The sequence below is a fragment of the Halyomorpha halys genome, unplaced genomic scaffold, assembly GCF_000696795.3.
Source record: "Halyomorpha halys isolate HHAL.00 unplaced genomic scaffold, Hhal_1.1 Scaffold132.1, whole genome shotgun sequence".
Lineage (NCBI taxonomy): Eukaryota > Metazoa > Arthropoda > Insecta > Hemiptera > Pentatomidae > Halyomorpha > Halyomorpha halys.
Window position 1 is genome coordinate 493,450 of NW_027109437.1, and position 6,812 is coordinate 500,261.

General features: G+C 31.7%; 1 protein-coding gene and 1 long non-coding RNA gene across 2 annotated transcripts in view; both read right to left on the reverse strand.

Annotated features, from left to right (window-relative positions):
* Nucleotides 1-6,812, reverse strand: part of LOC106678270 (zwei Ig domain protein zig-8) — a gene marked incomplete at its 5' end in the record, with an annotated part of 249,351 nt that overhangs the window by 22,211 nt on the left and 220,328 nt on the right.
* Nucleotides 5,288-6,812, reverse strand: part of LOC106678271 (uncharacterized) — a 9,206-nt gene continuing 7,681 nt past the window's right edge. The window contains exon 2 of the long non-coding RNA XR_001342730.2: nucleotides 5,288-5,501. This is a non-coding gene — a long non-coding RNA (uncharacterized lncRNA). The remainder of the gene's footprint in view (nucleotides 5,502-6,812) is intronic.

Below are 6,812 nucleotides of genomic sequence, written 5' to 3' on the forward strand. Positions count from 1 at the left end.
TGTATCAGATTCATTCATCACTATTACCTATTGCCCAAAACTGTGTGGCAGATTGTAATATCTATCAATAAATTAATCTTAAAATTAAAAAAAAAGAAGTAAACATGAAGTTTTTGAAGGAAAGGTTATAAAACAAGTTGCTCAGAAAATCCGCTAGGAGCTCTTATGCATTTAACATGACAAAATAAGGCTGCTCATAATCCTATACTTATGAATAACATTTAACATGGTAAAACATTTTACATTCAACACATGCTCAATACTCTTAGTAAGTTTAGTAAACATTTTGGAGTGTCTGGTTCCAAACGTAGTAGGTTCGAATCCCACCTGGGTCGATATACCTGTACATAAGTAGATTGAAGCGGGGTTGTACATGCCTTCTGTGGAATACTTAAAGCCTCTATCCACCTTCTCTCACCTTCCACCCCCAATACCCCATCATAATTCAAAATATAACCTGCTGATTATCTGAGTACCCTAGATTTTTAATTCCTTTGCTATATAGAGCAATAAGATACGCGGTATAGTAGATGGCGTGGCGACAGGAAGAGATAGAATCCCCGCTCAAAGGAAGACCTATTCTGGAAGGAGACGAACCGCGTGTGAGATGAAGTTGTAGAGTGAGGGGCTGTAATAGAGCAAGTTCTAATGGGACTCATATCACTCGCACGACAATACACAGTACCCACCCTTTGCTCTTCCACTCTGTCTCTTATCGAACATGACCTACATACGTTTCCAAAACTAATCTCTCCCAGAACATTGCCAATTTTATTCTGTCAAAGTCTGTATGTCAGGTAGTGAATAGTTAATGAATATAACGTGAAAATGTTATAATTAAAGTTATATCTTATAAAAAGTTATTATTAAAATTTGTATTTATTAGACAAGCTACTAAAATATGTATAAAAAAATGGAGGATTCAAAGGGATTGCTACCACCCCTTAAGGCTAAATGTACCGTTTCATTGGACGAACCAGAATTTACTTTTCTATTTTCTCCTAAACGGATGGTCCGATTTTGGATATGTAAAGTGCATTTTGTGTTTTTTGAATATAGAAGTTACTGAAATTAGGTTAAAATAAGATCAATCGAATAATAAGGAACATAAGATGGAAAAATATGAGTTAACGATAAATTTTTAAAAATGTGGCCTTATAGGCACTTGCAGAACCGTTCACTGAAGCCAGTGAGACATTCCTTGAAATTATACAGCGATCGCGAGGAGAAAAATACGTTTTTGTTGACAAATGGAAGGAGTTTGAGGTGGTACCGGCTGGAACGAAACGGCAACTAAAAGCTGCTAAAACTAACTTTCTCATAGCAATACCTAAATTTGATAACAGTCTAAATAAATTTGTATTGGTATTCTGCTATTATTTATTTCTACACTAATATTAAAAATTTATATTATTTTTTTTTCTCTTAGATCCTATCTAATTAGTATTAATAATGACTATTAGTACTTCCTGATTTCTGACATTTTAGCTTATTGTTTGTTTTTACTTATTTAATAATTTTTATTGGATATTATGATTCATTTTTTTTATTTTTCTAAATATGAGAAAAATAATCTAAAAAAATATAGTAATTACAATGGTAAATTATGATAAATTTAGCAATGGAATATTTTTCCAAGGAAATCATAATTTACCTAAAGGAAAAATTTAAAAACTTCATTTTTAAAATTTAAATTATTTTATATATGTATATACAGTTGACCGTAAAAATTGATATATAAGAATATGGCCAGGGTTGCGGTCAAAAGCGAAACAAAAATAGTTTACAACTATTTATTTTCCGACGTTTCGCCCCACTTTGCAGGGCTTCATCAGGGCTGTTCAAAGGAATCGGTTGAACAAAGTCATAATATATTTTTATAACAATAATTATGATATATTTTTAATTGTTGTATCCTGACCGATTAATGATACAGATGTTTTTAGACAGAGATGAATGAATCATTGACTAATTTACTTGGGGAAGTTGGCCTTTAGTTTGATGTTAGCAACTGTAAATCAGAAGGATTAAGGCTGAACCTCCTGCTGAAGACATCTCCTAGACAACCCTTCTTGGCCAACGGCCATCGGACCTGCCCCTCTAGCAATATTACTATCTATTACTCTCAGCCCTCCTCCGCAGTCCATAATTATTATAGTTATTATAAGCTTATATTAATACAAGAAGGAACTATTAAAAACAATATTTATTAATTTATAATCTTAACACCTTCTTTTATTGTTTAAATAAATACAATTTTATCCACTTTAGTCTTAAAACATTTTTATTCCATTAAAAGTCCGACGTTTCGGCCAATTCGGCCATCCTCCAGAAAGATCTTAATACAATTTGAGAACCAAATCATTTAAAAAACTACTTCATCCAGACTATTCTGCCCGGGTCATTTCTATCAGTCTGAAGTTATTTATCACAGTCAACAGTAAAATTTATCACAACCTTTACAATGATAAATTTTACTTTTGATTGTGATAAATAATTTTAATTGACTAATTAGGGTATATAGAGGACTGGTAGAAACTTTTCTCTTATTTTTATATAATTTTGACCCTACCTTAATTTACCTTTTTGTATCTTATTATCCTGTTATATATTTTTAGTTGTTTTTGTATCTTTTTAGCCCTGATGAAGCTCTACAAAGTGGGGCGAAACTTCGGCAAATAAATAGTTGTTAACTATTTTTTGTTTTCTTTTGTCATCTTCTATAATTATCTCATATTTATAGAAGATATATTTATAAAATCAGTAATTGCTAAAGTGAACCACAAAATTTGGAGGTAAACTTTTCTGGTGCCGCAGATAATTATTAATTTTGCTAGAAATTCCACTAATCATAGTTGAAACTGTGATGGTGTAACCGGCCGTTAGAAATTTGAAAATGTATGCCTTAAAATATTAACCAACCCAGTAATGGGCTGATAAAAACAATATATATTACTAAAATGATCTATTAATTAACTGACATTATAATCATTTGTTTATTATTAATTACTATGTCAGATAATATATTTTTGTGATAATTAATAGTAAATTTATATACTTTTTTTTATCATTTCATTACGGTATATTTTTTTTTTATTTTTGTAACTTAAATTTCTTGCCATTTCTAAATTATGATTATTTATATACTTATAAATATAGAGTGAATGAGCTCTATGATACCAATTATCATTGTCTATAAATATGACAAAAAGCATTTTTTTTTTTAAATTATGATTTACGTTAGTTTGCTTATATGGATGTCCCTTTATGGCGCCCCCATTATATTTGTTTTATTTACAAGTTACTTTTATACTCACACACCTATAATGTTTATTCAGTATCTTTTTATTGTAGCCCAGATGAAGACATGCAGAGTGGGCGAGACATAGGTCATTAATAAATAGTTTAAAGTTATTTTTGTTTGTTTTCACCATAACCCGCACCATGTCTCAACTCACATTTGGTCAACCATCTACATATCCTTACACAAGGTTTATTTTCTAAACTAAACATTCTATTATATAAAAAGACAGCCTGTCCATCCTTTGTAACCACTCATATTTCTTGTTCAATAAAAAATAATAAATAATAAATAATTGATAATTTATTACGGTAACTATGGAAATAATAAACCGAACAATGAAATAGATGAAGGGGTTTTTGTTTTTAAACTAAATTTTTATTTTTTTTCCATAGTTACGCTATTATACCTACTACAGCATAAGTCAACAAATGTCCATCATATTTAAATAATTAATAAGATCAATAACAAGTCCCAAAGAACCCGAACAAAAATCTTTCAAAATAATTAAGGGGACTACGCCCTCAATAGGGTTATTTATGATGATTTAACACATGTTTTAATGTTATAAGTTTAGGATTATGAGCCTTTGATCGAGTCTGGCACCCAGGACTGCTATACAAGATCCGTAAATTCCTACCCCCTACATACTTCTTCATTATCCGTTCTTATCTCTCCGACAGATTATTTCAAGTAAATTACAACGACGCTTATTCATACCTATTCCGTCAGTCTGCTGGTGTACCTCAGGGTAGTATCTTTGGTCCTATCCTTTATACAGCTTTCACAGCTGACATTCCAACCCATCCTAACACAATCGCTAAGGTCGTATTTTCCCTGCAGTTTGCCTTATATACAACATTTACTAGAAAAACGGTCTAAATTGCCAATCCATTACAAAAGACTAATCTAAATGACTATTATAAGGCGTATCTGGACATGCGTAGTTGAGCTTTGGGGCTCCACTAAACCATCAAATTCCTCCAGAATCCAATCCTTACAGTCCAAAATCCTTCGTAAAATTCTTAATGCTTCTTACTTTGTCACAAATCAAGTCATCCATCAGGAGCTCAATATTCCATATGTTGCCGATTTGGCCAGAACCAGATACCGTTTCTTCCATAATAAACTTTTCAACCACCCAAATCCACTTGTTTCTAACCTGGCTTCTCCTTCATTACCTAATATTCCTGGCGTCTGAAAAGAAGATGGCCTCGAGATCTTCTTCTCTAGAAATGTTATTGGAGTTGAATCAGTGGGTAGATTTTCCATATGCTTTTTTCTTGTTACTATGTCACCTACAGCAAATTTACTTGTTGTATATATGTGTATACAGTTGTAAATATCAATAAATGAATTATTAAAAAAAAAAAAAGGATTATGAGCCGCCCTATTTAAAGTTATGTTAAATGGATTAGAGCTCCTAGCGGATTTTCTGAGCAACTTGTTTTATAACCCTTCCTTCCAAAACTTCATGTTATTGTTTACTTCTAGGTTTTGAATAAAGTGATTTATTACAAAATGCCTAAAGTAAGTGAAAAGTAGAAGTTGTGTGAAATTTTGGCAACTGAGTGCCTTGTTAATCTTCTTACTTGTGAGGAAGAGAATCAAGATGAGCTAATTGACAACTGTCATTACATTATTATTATTGTCATCTATTGCTTTATTAGCTATCAAAAACAATAAGAACAGAATGCAAACACAAACTATGAGCAAGTAACCAGCAGACCTAGTAACAGACTCTCAAACATGTTATATGTTATATCGTTTTAACATGGTAAAAGAAGGACATATTTCTCCATCTAATATAAGTTTTTCCATTTAACACGCTTTAACATGTTAAACTAAAGATCATGAATAATCCAAATGTAATATTACACACACTCGTTGCTCTATGAAACGTTTGTACCGGATTATAATAACGAAAGTAGAGACAATTGATACCAAATCTTACAAAAACCAATAAATAAATATTTTAAAAAAATATAACAAATATACAATTTTTTATTGCACAATAATTATCAGGAGATCAGTCATAAAAAAGGATTTAACACTACAACTGTGCCAGCGAAAGGCTAAAATAATGGTTTTATTGCTATTTCACTGTAGTCTTCAAAATAGGGATTTTTTCTGCAGTATTGCAACATCCATCTTTAAATAATAAGGTTTCCCTTGAGCAATCATAAATAATTATCTTGATCTGAAAAAAATTTTATTATTTTTTTCTTATATAATTTATTAAATTTAACTTAGATCGATGAGTTAGTACTATAACGATTACTAATTTATAACGATTACTATTGACATACACAGTTACTAAGAAATATTCCAGAAACATCATATAATTCTAGTTTGGATTGTATGTATGTATATTGATATGTATCGAGGTATTAACAATTATTAATATTATAAAAGTCTTTGCTATATGTCTTGTCCATACCTGTCAAAAAAGGGCACTTCGCAGGTGGAAAGGACCTTTCTGAGAAAATCTATAAAAAACAAGTATTACCTGCTATCTTTGTCGGTAGGCAGGTCAATTATAGATTGTAAACAAAACACTTTAGTGTCAGCCCCTTGTAATGTATTCTTCTTGGGCGTGGCTAGTAATAGCCAGTGAGGAAATAAGATTACCAAAATGCGACGCCCCTTTTTGGAACAAGTGTGGGTAGAAGTAAAGAACAGAACACATCAAGAAGCACAGAACACAGAATTAAACAGACCGCAGAGAGGGCAAGATGCATTTTGACCAGACGAAGTTCTAAAGGGGCGTCTACCTGTTGGCCAAGCCATGGCGAACTCATACGCGAGCATGTATCTTCTCCTCTAGAAGTTATTGGAGTTCTGTCAATGTGTAGATTCTCCACATGTTTGTATCATGTCACTATCTCACCTACAGAAAATTTACTTGTTGGATATATGTTATATAGTTGTAAATAACAATAAATAAATGATTAAAAAAATTATTTAATCTCATTTAATTTTCTTGTAATAAAAATAATATAATTCCAGTGTAATGGCTGAAACCACTTGTACGTCCGTCATGCTTGCCTCTCTGAAAAACACGGACATGTGGATGATCCGCTTGGACGGTTCCTTTGTTTACCGAGCATTTGTACAAGCCTCCAATTCGTGGCGAGCGGCCAACATGTAGAAGCCCTTAAGAAGGGCTATGAGACCTTAACAAGACGACACCCACGCTACTACAACCTACAGCATGAATCACCAAACTCAGAAGTCATTCAGATTAGGTAATAAGTCATAATGTAATTCATATTTTATGGCAACCAATTATCTAGATCATTTCAATAATTTTATAATTTCTTTTAACCTTATCAATTTAAATAAATACTTAGTTCCTTGATGTAGTTTATATACTATTATATTAACCAATACCACCCTTTGTTATATTATGTAATGAATGGTTACAATATTTTATAAATATAAAAGTCTTTATAATGAGGTGTAGATAGGTGACCGTAGATTACTGATTGGAGAAGATGGTGGGGGGGGG